The following is a 14,533-nucleotide window of genomic DNA, read 5'->3' on the forward strand; positions in this document are numbered from 1 at the left end:
TTTTTAAAAATTATATTATTGTTAACTTAATTAGAATTTATTATTATATATTAAAATAATTACATTATTTTTAATTTAATTATTATACTTAAAAAGATAAATATTATAATTATTATTGAAATTATTTATAAATATTAATTATAATTTAATATCATTTTTTATTTTATATATATAAAGATGGAAGTTGAACAAATCGAATTCTCAAAGGACCTATATGAGGATTTCCAAATTTGGGCCTAGAAAGAGGAAGTCAAAACACACCTACCACCTCCTCAACAATAGTCGACTCTGTCATATTTCTCACATTCTCCTAGTTTGATATCATGTTTTCTCTCCACATACACATATCACATGCATGGGTCATCCTCCTATTGTCTCATTGATATGACGACACCCACAACCCCCCTTGCTTTGAGGCCCTCCTCAGCCGTTACGAGTCTCTAAGCTTACCACATCTCAACCCCACCATAACTTGGTAAACCTCCATTGAGCTACCCGCAATCTCTCTTTGTGCTATTTATTTTCCCTCGAACCTAATTGCCCTCCCAAATTTTACATCAGTCACTGACTATAACCTCCCCCTTCCATGTACTCACTTTTTGTGCGAACATTTCACACGTGAAATGTTGAGGGGGTGTATCTCATTCCATTCAAGGGTCATGTCACTAGTTAAGAGAGAGAGAGATCATTAAAACATTTTAATGGTGGAGGTTCGAAAATTTTTTGAGCAAGAACGGAATTCAAGAGGAGCGAGATGGGGGTAAACAAAGCATGCGAGAGGGAAAATCCTGCGATGGTGGTCGATCTGTTCCACCGGTCCCTCACAACATAGGAGATCAGGGAGGTATCTTGCACTAGATGGAAGAAGGGGAATTCGACGACGTGTGTCTCAGCTACGATGCTCACTAAGATCGAGCAAAGCATCGATAATGGGGAGGCATATCTCGAACAAGGACTAGAAGGGCCATTCTGAAGCCACTGCCCTATGCCGGAAGGGATAAATGATTACAATGATATGGATTATCAGAAGTCATCTCATAAATGGAATTGTGAACTGACTTGGATTGGTCCTAAGAGGCCTAATGTTGTGATATGACTCTCTCATGTTGTGATGTAACTCTTAGAATCTTAGCTGAATAATTGATGAATATATAATAGAAGAAGTAGGATGGGTTCCCCCCTTGTGGGGTTTTGCCTTGGTCCATGACCAAAAACATGGGGTCCCTATCTGTGCATGATTTTCTTTTGTTCCTTTTATTGTTCCACTAAGATGTTAATGTTATTGTTATTTATACATGATTGTTAATGATGTTAAGATGTACATGAGGTGAACGTGTTATAAGGATAAGTTCAAAAGTACAATTATCTAAAGTAAAGAACAATATAGCCCTAAAAATATTTAACACCACGGGGGCGCACGAGTCTTGGGCTTCTAGGTAGTCAGTTGTCGTCATGGGATTCCTTGCCACGAGTTGGGTAGCCTCGAGAAGAATCGCCCACACTGTGACCTAATGCTAACCCCCTATTACATGGGTTTTTGATGTGCTCTAGTTTTAACCGTGGGATTATGGAGGATTTTTACACTCCCTAGCCCAAGCTGCTAAGTTTGTTTTATATTCTTGGAGCAGTTTACTCACAACCTAGCTCCAAAACCCCAACATAAGCTAATGTTGGTGTACTACTAGAAAAATTAAAAGACGATTCTAGTCAATTTTATCAAAGTGTTAATTTTAATGGTTATTATTTACTCAATGGGAAATGGCATGAAAGCCACCTCTATATAAAATGCTCAACCTCCCATGTGAAATCTTTAGTAGATAAGTTCTTTCACTTTATGAGATACTCAAAATTTGATTGATTTCATAACTGCTAGGTTCTTGTTTTTGTGACTACTTCAGGCTCTAATATGATTTTTCCTTTCTTGTCAAGTTCTGGCAATATTGTTTGAACTGGAACCTTCTCACCTATAACCTTCTTTAACCAAGAAAAGTGTAAAACTAGATGTACTAAGGAAGATATTGGTGTTCTTAGCCTATTTGTCTCCCTAAAGTTAAAATTCATGAGTCTCTACATTGGTTGACCATTTTCCGAGCCTTGCCCCTTCTTTTGACCTAGTTTAGGCCATATCCGTTGGGACCTAGTGCTTGACAGAGTGGTTGTAGGCCTTCAGCCGAAAGGAGAAACCTTCTTCCTAGCAGTTAGAGCCAAAATTTCTTAGACCAATCTTGACCTCCCTAGTTTATCTTCTAGAGACTTACCTTCCCTAGGAGATCAATTTGAAGCTATACCTTATCTCATCTATTTGAGTTATTTTGGGAGAATTATTAGAAAAGCTTCCTAACCTCTCTTCACCCTAAACGTCCACATTCATCCTCCTTGGGAGCTCTTTGATTCTTTATATACTAGTCCATCCTTGAAGTTCAAGCCAGCTAGAAAGAAAGAATTATAGAGTTCACATGTTGTTGTCTTGATTCTGATTCAAAGATTGTGAGCCATTTTGTCTCGAGGGCATATTGCTCAAAGAGGGGGACACTCTACTGAACTTTTGGGAGGAGAATCCACTTGTGAAGGTATACATGTTATATCATTTTGTTTCATGATCGATAAAAATGAATGTTCCCTTTCCAGTAAATCTGAATTTATGATCATTTTTTCATGTCTATGTTTATTCGTTTAAGTTGACGATCTTCCACATATGGTTATTTTTGCTCCTTGTTTGGTGATGCTTGTGTGTAGGTTCTATATCTATTGTGGAGGAAGAGATCTCCTAGTTGGAGCAAGGAATGTCTCCATCGAACCCAACATCCATCATTGATCTGCATGGATTCCAGGTTTCAGCACAAACCCTAGATAGGGAACTACATGCATGAATGATTAATATCATATTATATTTTTTGGATCTATTTACTTGAATGATTAAATGGTCATATACTCCTCGATCTGGTAGTCTTGTCAAGGCCATAACATTACAGAGCGATAACTCCTAGTGGCTTTGTGTAATTTTCCATAACAGAACTAACAACTCTGCTGGAGAGTTTTCCCTGTCTTCCTTTGGATCTCTTCTCTTTTGTCTTAGATCTACTTTTTATTGCCTTCCTTAATTTCTATGAGCAATTGCGACTTATTCAATTTTATAGATCTAGCAATTCAACCTTGATTTCATCTTATTTTTCATGCATCTTTAAAAAAAAACCTAATATTTTCCTCAACTGCATGCACAGGTCGGGTTATAGAGCGGTTGAAGCTTCAGATATGTTGGGGTTTCCATTCTGTCCTATAGCTGGAGTCGCTCTATTCAATAATTTATCCCTACAGCTCTGATTAGAACCCCAAAACTTCTAAGAGATCTTATAGGACTCTGCATTTTACATTAACCCTATTCCCTAGCCATTTTTCTATGTCCAGATTTGAGTCACTTATGCTTTTTTGGATTGTATTTGTCTTGTAAGGGTTTCTTATCTTCTTAATTGGGTTTCTTTCCATTCTCTTCTCTCTAATTTGCTTCAATCCTTTATGGATCTATTTGTTACTATCATTGTTGTGGAATTGTTGATCAAATCTAATTTGTCTTTCTTACTTTGCATTTGGTTCATTTTGTGCACTTTGCCAAGGCATTTTTATTAGGTTTTTGGTGCTTGTTTTGAGGATATTGTCCTCATCACTTGGATCTATATTTTCAGATTTGTAGAGTCACCTGAATTTTAGTCTCAGAATCATATTTGGATTTGCATTTGAATCCATTTTTTGTCCTTGGTTTCTTCCTTTTGCTCTTGATTGAGTTCTTGTCTTTTGCCTTGTGCACTTACCCTAGTTGAAAAGAGGTTGTAGTTTCTCTTGAATTTGTGTAAATAGGGGTTTGAAAAGGTATGTTTAGGTGGTTTTGGTCTATTGTTCATATCAAAACCATTTTCTTGTATACATCCAACCTTTTCTTATCTTTTACTGGTGTTAGGGTTTGGTTTTGACCATTGTAGAACATTGTCTCTTCTTGAGACATTATGCGACAACCCTACTTTATTTGCATTGTCTTCTTGCTCTTCATTCATTTTATTTCTTGTGTTTTAGCTCTTCTTTTTGTTTTAAAATCCCACATTTTGAGCTTTTGAGTGTCTTATGTTCTTGCTTTGGGGTCCTTTTGTTGTTTTTTTGAGTGATTTATTTTGGATTTTTGTTGAGTTTGGGTTATTTTCCATTTAGTGAATTTCATATAAAGGTAGTAAGAGTGTTTGTAGAAGTTGTATTCACTCGAAATTGGAAATACTCTCACCCTCCTGTAGTTAGCTTTCATCAAATCGAAAATAAAATTGTTCATTAGCATATTGTTGGATTAGGGTGTTACTAACAAGAGTCTTCTCACACCATTCAAGTTCCATGCCATTTCCCATTGAGTAAATAATAACCATTAAAATTAATGCTTTAATAAAATTGACTAGAATCGTCTTTTAATATTTCTAGTAGTACACCAACATTAGCTTATGTTGGGGTTTTGGAGCTAGGTTGTGAGTAAACTGCTCCAAGAATATAAAACAAACTTAGTAGCTTGGGCTAGGGAGTGTAAAAATCCTCCATAATCCCATGGTTGAAACTAGAGCGCATCAAAAACCCATGTAATAGGGGGTTAGCATTAGGTCACAGTGTGGGCAATTCTTCTCGAGGCTACCCAACTCATGGCAGGGAATCCCATGATGACAACTTACTACCTAGAAGTCCAAGACTCATGCGCCGCCGTGGTGTTAAATATTTTTAGGGCTATATTGTTCTTTACTTTAGATAATTGTACTTTTGAGCTTATCCTTATAACACGTTCACCCCATGTACATCTTAACATCATTAACAATCATGTAGAAATAACAATAACATTAACATCTTAGTGGAACAATAAAAGGAACAAAAGAAAATCATGCACAGATAGGGACCCCATGTTTTTGGTCATGGACCAAGGCAAAACACCCATCCTACTTCTTCTTCTATTATATATTCATCAATTATTCAGCTAAGATTCTAAGAGTTACATCACAACATGAGAGATTCATATCACAAAATTAGGCCTCTTAGGACCAATCCAAGTCAGTTCACAATTCCATTTATGAGATGACTTCTGATAATCCATATCATTGTAATCATTTATCCCTTCTGGCATAGGGCAGTGGCTTCAGAATGGCCCTTCTAGTCCTTGTTCAAGATATGCCTCCCCCTTATCGATGCTCTTCTCGATCTTAGTGAGCATCGTAGTTGAGACACACGCCGTCGAATTCCCCTTCTTCCATCTAGTGCAAGATACCTCCCTGATCTCCTATGTTGCGAGGGACCGATGGAACAGATCGAACACCATCGCAGGATTTTCCCTCTCGCATGCTTTGTTTACCCCCATCTCTCTCCCCTTGAATTCCGTTCTTGCTCAAAAAAATTTCCAACCTCCACCATTAAAATGTTTTAATGATCTCTCTCTCTCAACTAGTGAGATGACCCTTGAATGGAATGAGATACACCCCCGCAACATTTCACATGTGAAATGTTCGCACAAAAAGTGAGTACATGGAAGGGGGAGGTTATAGTCAGTGACTGATGTAAAATTTGGGAGGGCAATTAGGTTTGAGGGAAAATAAATAGCACAAGGGGGGTTGTGGGTGTCGTCATATCAACGAGACAATAGGAGGATGACCCATGCATGTGATATGTGTATGTGGAGAGAAAACATGAAATCAAACTAGGAGAATGTGAGAGATATGACAGAGTCGACTATTGTTGAGGAGGTGGTAGGTGTGTTTTGACTTCCTCTTTCTAGGCCCAAATTTGGAAACCCTCATATAGGTACTTTGAGAATTCGATTTGTTCAACTTCCATATTTATATATATAAAATAAAAAATGATATTAAATTATAATTAATATTTATAAATAGTTTCAATAATAATTATAAAATTTATCTTTTTAAGTATAATAATTAAATTAAAAATAATATAATTCTTTTAATATATAATAATAAATTGACAATAATGTAATTTTTTTAATATATAGTAATTAAGTTAACAATAATATAATTTTTAAAAACTTAATAATAATAGTAACATAATTTTTTTAATATAATAATTAAATTATAATAATAACAATTTGTATGATGTTGTTGAAAAATATATAAATTAGTATATTATAAAATTGTATATTTATTTAACAATAAATAAATATTAAATTAATTTAAATTTATATGAAAAATTGAATAAATATTATTAATAATAAAATAATAATTATAAGTTTAAAGTCATTATCAAATCATACATTGAAAAAAATGTTTGAAATAGTGTGCAATTATTTATTTTATCCCTTTTCCATAAAAGAAAAAGATTATGAATCATTTGACCTATTTAAATTCGTATGTATAAAATTGTCTCTATATCAAATTTTAACTTTAAAAATAGAAATTTTAAAAAAGATACGATAGCTTAAACAAATCCGGGAAATGTAAATTTTCTACAAATGAATTTCACCAAGTTACAAAGTCATATTCAATGGTAGACAATACTATTTTTAGAAGCACAAACTTGTTGGAATATTTATCAAGCGCCCTTCCAAACGTGTAGAGACTTTGAAGTCCAGAGTGTGAAACTATGGAAATTATAGATTATAAGGCTTTCTGCATTGAAACGAATCAAACCAAAACTATTTCAAATGTCAAGGTGGAATCACATCAAAATGAAAGGTTATTGTATTTTTCAATTGATAAATTTATACAAAAATATTTGTATATACATCTATCAACTTGTATTTTTGTATTGTGTGGCTTATGCATTTCGTCAACTCTACACATTAATTTATGAATAAAGGAGGAAGGCCATAAAATTCTAAAGGATTAAAAACTACCTATATACATACAACGATGATACCATTTTAATTCGATAAGGATTGTGTACTCCCCAAAGTTTACAAAGTTTAAATTTCGAAAAACCCCACTGGTGCCCATGAATTAAAATGAAAGATAATAATCTGGGTAGGATTTTCAGCAAATACGATTAGCTTTATGTGCAACAAATATCTTCCATGAGAGTACATGATCTCATGAAACAGATCTGACGACTTAAACTTCGCGACGCCAATGTCTTTGTCATCTTTGAGTTGAGGATGGCTTTCTGCCAAAGAGGTCGTCACTTACTTCACTAATTTTGGAGGAAGCGCGTCAAGTTCCTGCAACACCTCTATGTCACAAACTAGTGATTCTGCGAGACTCTAGTTGAAATATTCGTGAATCACCACGCACATAAGGGTGATGTGCTACGAGTCGGGAGCCATGGTGTATGTGGACACGATCCACCCAAACCTTCTGAGGTGGTCAGAAATCTCATACTCATCAACCCTGTTACTGCCATTGAGAGAAAACGCGACCAGAGGGACGCCGACCTCTTTTGACAATATGTTCGAACTGCCTGGTGTCCTCTAGGCTTCTTCTGCCATGGTGCCCTCACGGCTCCTCCAGCACTTAGATTTAGGGTTTAATCAAGGAGAAATCAAAATAACGCAGAGGGAGCGGGCGGGTGGGCAAATTCAAATTTAAATCTATGGCGGGGAAATTTAAAATTCAAATCGTGTATTTAATACGGGTGGGCAAATTCAAATTTAAATCTATGGCGAGGAAATTTAAAATTCAAATCGTGTACTTAATACCCGGTCCGTTGGATCGAAAGAGATCACAAGTCATGTACTTAATGAGATTATGTACTAGATACGGTGAAAAGACATGCTCGGGAGTCGGTTCAATCCATTGCAGATTCCTCTGGGTCCCTCTGGCTTTCGCCTGCTCTGAAATATGGGGTGATCGGTTCAATCCATTGCAGATTCCTCTGGGTCCCTATGGCTTTCCCCTGCTCATGAAGCAACATGCATACTCATGATAGCCATAAAGTACTGGCAACCAATAAATCTTATGCATTAATGGCCCATGGGATTTAGGATTTATTGGTGTTCACCCTGTTGACTGAGTATTCAAGTGACGTATGAGTGAGTATTCAAGTTACGTAGCATGGGATTTAGGATTTATTGGTGTTCACCCTGTTGACTGAGTATTCAAGTTACGTATGAGTGAGTATTCAAGTTACGTATTAAACTGAGTGAGTATTCAAGTTACGTATTAAATATCTAATGCTGTCATCTGGATTGTCCGATCTTCGGATTCTGCCCATTTACATCGCTTTGGTTGGTAGGTGTAGCCGATGTGAAACATGCCCGACTGCTTCTCAGGTCACCTGCAGAAGTCTTTGTCACTCCTATAATGCCGCCATGGATTTAGATATTGCGTTATGCCAGAGTCTTTCGTTTGGTGACGGGTGGACAGCCGTATTCAGCCGAGCAAAACTTGAAAGGGATTGTTTGTTTTCACTGATTTGTTTTTATTTAGATTCTTTTGGAAGTTTGTTTTTTGTTATTTTTTTTTTCCCTTATAAATTTTTGTCTGTATTTATTGACATCACAAATTTATAGGTAACTAGCACAATTTAAATGCCTTAAAATTTTTTCAAAATGTTGTTGAATCCATATATACTCTAAAAAAACTAATTTAAATAACACAAATTAAGATTTCACTTCAAATTTTTTCGGCCAAATTCTTATACAAGAAGATCCAAAATATCACTAAAATATCAATTTTTTTAACTGTTTAAACCTAAAAAAATAAATAAATGTAAATTTATAAATCATTTTTAGCTGCATTGAATATTTTAAAATCATAAAATTTGGAACATCTTAAAATTAAAAAAATTTGATTGATATTAATCTAGGTAAATAATTGATTTCATTCGAATTTATTACATTTCAAAATATTCGCCAAAATTAAAATTCAACCGTATTCTTAGTCTCATTTCATTTTGAATAAACTTACTAAAAATAAAATTGGTTTAGTAATAAAATTTATTATAAACAAATTGTTTTTGCTTTCTAGTAATGAATCATGGTTCCAATGAATTATAGTTCCACTCAAAGCTATAATTTGTTCATTTTCGACATATTAAATTACACATATGAAGCTTATTCCCACTTTTCCAAGTTGAGATGGTCAGATGGTCAATGTAAATAAGAACGCGTTTTGACAGTTTGACACGGCAAATTCAATAAATAAGCGTTGTAATCATCATGAGCAACTTGGGGGATGGGACAAAGCCGGGGGTGTATTATCTTAATCAGTTCGGGAAGTCGCTATGTTAATATGAATAAAGTATAATCTTAGTTATCAGTTCGGGAAGTCGCTATGTTAAATGAATAAAGTATTAAATTATTATGAGTATCACTGGGTATATACCAAAGCTGAGGTATTAGATAAACATAAACATAAATTTATTCAAAATTATAATGAAAATAAAATATATAATTATTATAACCGTGTCAAAAACTAAATATAAGAATTAATAGTGTATTATTAACATAAATTTATTTATATTTATATTAAGTTAAGAATGTAGGGTTTAGTATACATGAATGTATAATATATTAAAATTGTAAAAATATATATTTCATGTTAAAATTAAATAAAATATTTATGGATTCTTAATATTGAATTATTTTTTTTAAATGTAATTTTTTGAAGTGTAAAAAATAAAAAATTGAAAATTTTGGCTTCATTTACTACTTTATATAATGAAAAATGAAATGATATTTTAAGGTCTATTAGACTAAAAATAGTTTATGAGACCATTAGTTTTTTGTTTTTCGTTTTTTTGCAATTCAATCCCTTTCCGATTCAAATTGATGATGAGCTCGCCCAATTTTCCAACAATGATGAGCTGACCCAATCTTCCAACAACCCCCTAGCTAAAAAGACAATGCCAAGAAGCTGATGCTAACATGTTCTCATAACTTTCTCCGATGTCTTTGAATGCATCACATTCCAAAATGAAAGGTTTTTCGGATTCCATAACTAGAGACGTGCAAAATGTACACACTCGTTCTTCCGAAGATTCTTTAGGCCTTTTCCACAGTCCTGTTTCACACCGAAGTTGACGTGAGTTGGTCCTTAATTGAGCAATAAGAACCTTTTCCCTCCACGAAATGCTAGCTCCAATGAACTCTTTTTGTTGTATATCACACATAGGGTTGAATTCCTCAATGTAATATTTTATATATCATTTTTATTACATTTTTGAATGTATAAATAGATTGAGATTCCAATAAATCTTTATTAGATTTCATACAAAATTGAAAGAAAAGTATACCTGGAAAAGAATACAAATATAGAATAGTAAGACTATTTGAAATGTTTTAGTCATATGATTTTACTTTTTTTAGTTGCTTTATATAATGTATACATAGATTTTTGTTTTCACATTGAAATATTTTACTTAACATGCCTATTGAAATATTTTTATCTATGATCCACATTGAAATTTGTTCATATTTTTTAAGTGCCACATATTAATTTTATTTTTCATGTGTGGTTCACAGACACCATAGGTCAGTGGCTAGAATGTAACGTTCATGGAAACACCAGAGATCAGTGGCCACAATGTAACATTCATGGAAATTATCTTGGTAGATCCACTTTAAGGGATCATTTCCTTCCATCTCATTAGTGGAGCCTAACCCCAAGGAGAACAGATCAATGGCCAGAATGTAACATTCACATAAACACGTTCACAAAAACACTAGAGATCAGTGGCCACAATGTAACATTCATGGAAATTATTTGGGTAGATCCACTTTAAGGGATCATTTCCTTCCATCTCATTAGTGGAGCCTAACCCCAAGGAGAACAAATCAATGGCCAGAATGTAACATTCACATAAACACGTTCACAACAACACTACATAAACACGTTCACAAAAACACCAGAGATCAATGGCCACACAGAAACACCAGGGATCAGTGGCCATAATGTAACATTCATGAAAATTATCTAGGTAGATACAATTTAAGGGATCTCGGTAGATCCACTTTAAGAACATTCATGGAAATTATCTAGCTAGATCCAATTTAAGGGATCTAGGTAGATCACACCAGGGATCAGTGGCCACAATGTTGTAGGAATTTACAGGGTAAGTTCCACAGAAAGAATACCAAAAGGACACCGCTCACAACCAGATCTCAAATCAATACACCAGTATTTTTGACGTGGTTAAAACCCTCAGAGTGCAAGGAGGGAAACAGTCCACGGCCTGTCCCAACGTGGGTACTACAAGCAATTTATTAATCAAAGAATGAAAATTTACATAAGCTTCTCTCATGCACGGATTACCCGAACAATGACCCTCCATGCGCTTTAAATAGAACTCATGGACCAATCGGGTGTCAAGCCACGGATCAAGTGTCGGTAATACCGAGGTGAGAGTGAACCGTCGGATCACTACATATCGTGACCGTCGGATTGTAAGTTACAAAATGTACAACGGTAAAGAAACACACTTTACCTAACTCTAACCTAACTCTATACTAGACCAAGTTGAACTTAACTATATCCTATGTGTCGGAATATCCTAACATCCCCCCTTAAGAACAACTTGGGATAGGATTGAAGGATTTACAAATATGACACAATAGGAGAAGGAAGCAGGCACTAGAGCCTATCCCCCCTTAGTGACAACTTCCTGAACTCCAAGCATATATCGAAGTTTAGTGAACTTCGCCTCTGTGAGAGCCTTTGTGAAGATGTCTGCAACCTGATCATCTGTTGGACAATATTGCACTTCAAGAACATGGTCATGAATGAGCTTTCTGATGAAGTGCATGTGTAGTTCAATGTGTTTGCTGCGCTGATGCTGGACTGGATCTTTGCATAGCTGAATGGCACTTTGATTATCACACCAAAGTGTGGTTGGATGCTGCTGCTCAAAGCCAAACTCTGATAGGATCTGACGAAGCCACAAGGCTTCCTTACTAGCTTCCACGGCACCACGATACTCTGCTTCTGCTGACGAAAGAGAAATGGCAGCCTGTTTCTTACAAGCCCATGTAATAGGTCCTGAACCAAGAGTGAAGACATAACCGGCAGTAGACTTCCGATCATCAGGGTCACCAGCCCAATCAGAATCAGTGAAACCAACTAACAGAGGAGCTGCTTTGGCACTGTAATGAATCCCAAACTGTACTGTACCTCGAACATAACGAAGTATTCTTTTAGCTGCTTTCCAATTACTTTCACGGGGGTTTTGCATAAAACGAGCAACAAGGCCAACAACAAAGGAAAGTTCAGGACGAGTATGGGTTAAATACAAGAGTTTTCCGACAAGTTGACGGTATAAGGTAGCATCAACTTCAGGAGAAGTACAAGAGACTGAAAGTTTGACTCCAGACTGAAAGGGAGAAGGGGCTGGCTTACAGTCTTCCATGTGAAAATGACGAAGAATATCACAAGCATACTTGGACTGGGAAAGGAAAATACCCTCTTGGGTTTGCAAGACTTGAAGACCGAGAAAATAGTGTAAATGTCCTAAGTCTGTCATTTCAAATTTCTTTTTAAGGCTGGACTTCACATGGTTTATAAGGTTGGGATCACTACCAGTAAGAATAAGATCATCAACACAAAGAACAAGGATGATAAGAGAGTTGCCCACTTTCTTGGTGTAGACAGTATTGTCAGAATGACACCTAGAAAAGCCAGATTCTAAAAGAAAGTTATCCATTTTGGCATACCAAGCCCGAGGAGCTTGCTTGAGGCCATAAAGGGATTTCTTAAGTCGACAAACAAGGCTGGAGTCTGTTTGTATGAAGCCAATGAGTTGTTCCATATAGATTTCTTCCTGCAAGTCCCCATGCAAGAAGGCAGATTTAACATCCATCTGATGGACTTCCCATTTTAAAGAGGCAGCAAGGGAAAGAACAAGGCGGATAGAGTTCATTTTGGCAACAGGGGAGAAGGTTTCAGTGTAGTCAATGCCTTCAACCTGTGAAAAGCCCTTAGCAACGAGACGAGCTTTATGTTTATCAACTTTCCCATCTGGTCCATACTTGGTTCTGTAAACCCATTTACATCTAACAAGTTTGCGTCCCTTTGGTAGAGGAACAAGATCCCATGTATCATTTGTCATTAATGAATGATATTCTTCATTCATAGCTGCTTCCCAATGTGGATGGCCTGAAGCTTCTGCAAAAGTGTCAGGATCATGATTTACTAGAGCTTGAGCCAGTAAAGAAGAGGCTCTTTCAAACTGAGAACGTGTACGTCGCTGATCTGTAGGATCACCGGCAAGATCACCTGCTGCATCCCGAGTAGCACGGACCCATCTTGGAAGTTGAGGATCCTGAGAAGGTGGGGGAGGATTATCATCCTCGCTTTCATCATCTGAAGAAGAAAGGTTTTCAAAAGTAGAAGAGATAGGAAGAGGTGGCACATCTGTCGGACTAGGCTCGCAGGCTGATTTATTTTCATCAAATTTTACATCTCTTCTAATGATAACATTTTTGGACTTAAATGGAATAAGTCTATAACCTTTTACATCTTCAGAATATCCAACAAAAGTACATTTCTCACTCTTAGGTTCTAAAGATTTATGCTTTTCATTTGGAATATGGGCCCATGCTTCACTTCCAAACACACGAAAGTGACTTACATCTGGTTTATTGGAACTCCAAGCTTCTTCTGGAGTGATATTCTCTAGAACCTTAGTAGGAGTGCGATTGATTATATAATTTGCACAATTAATTGCTTCGGCCCAAAAACTAAGACTGAGTCCTTTAGATTGCAGCATACAATTAGCCGTTTCCTTTAAGGTGCGATTTTTCCTTTCAGCTACACCATTTTGTTGTGGAGTGTATGGAACAGTATGTTGCATTTGAATTCCATTTTCGGTGCAAAAGTTGATGAATGTGTTTTTAACATATTCTCCACCATTATCAGTTCTTAGCTTAAGAATTTGATGTCCAGATTGTTTTTCAACAAAGGCTTTGAAGGCCAAAAAAGTGTTAAATACTTCGCTCTTGAGTTTTAAGAAGTATACCCAAGTGCGTCTGGAGAAATCATCAATGAAAGTTAAGAAGTACTTGTAGCCAGAGAATGAAGCAACAGGAAGAGGACCACATAAATCACTGTGCACAAGTTGTAAAGGGGCTGAGGCGTGCCAAGAGGCACGTTTGTCAAAACTGTCCCGATGATGTTTTCCGAGTACACATCCGGAACAAACACCATCTCTGCAAGATACCATAGGAAGACCTGTCACCATATTTTCTTTACATAGATGCTGAAGGGAGCGATCGTTTAAGTGACCAAATCGCTCATGCCAAAGTTTTCTCACTTCATCATTATGAGCAACAAATACTGAGGGAAGATTGGATGACCCAAAGTTGTGAAACTTATACAACCTTTTGGAATCATCAGCAAGACCAGTAGCTAGAATCTGTTTAGGATCTTTTAGATCCTTGATTACAACATCATGAGGTGAAAATTCAACAATTTTACCTTCACCTGAGTGAGTTATCTGATAGACAGATAGAAGGTTGCAGGATAAGGTTGGAACACATAATACATCATTAAACTGACCATTGTCTAGATGAACAGTTCCAGTCCCTACAACATTAAGAGATCTATCATCACCAATATATATATTTTTGGTGGTACAATCATTT

This window comes from Pinus tabuliformis, chromosome X (assembly GCF_031772625.1).
Source record: "Pinus tabuliformis cultivar Carrire ecotype Pingquan chromosome X, CPIR1, whole genome shotgun sequence".
Classification (NCBI taxonomy): domain Eukaryota; kingdom Viridiplantae; phylum Streptophyta; class Pinopsida; order Pinales; family Pinaceae; genus Pinus; species Pinus tabuliformis.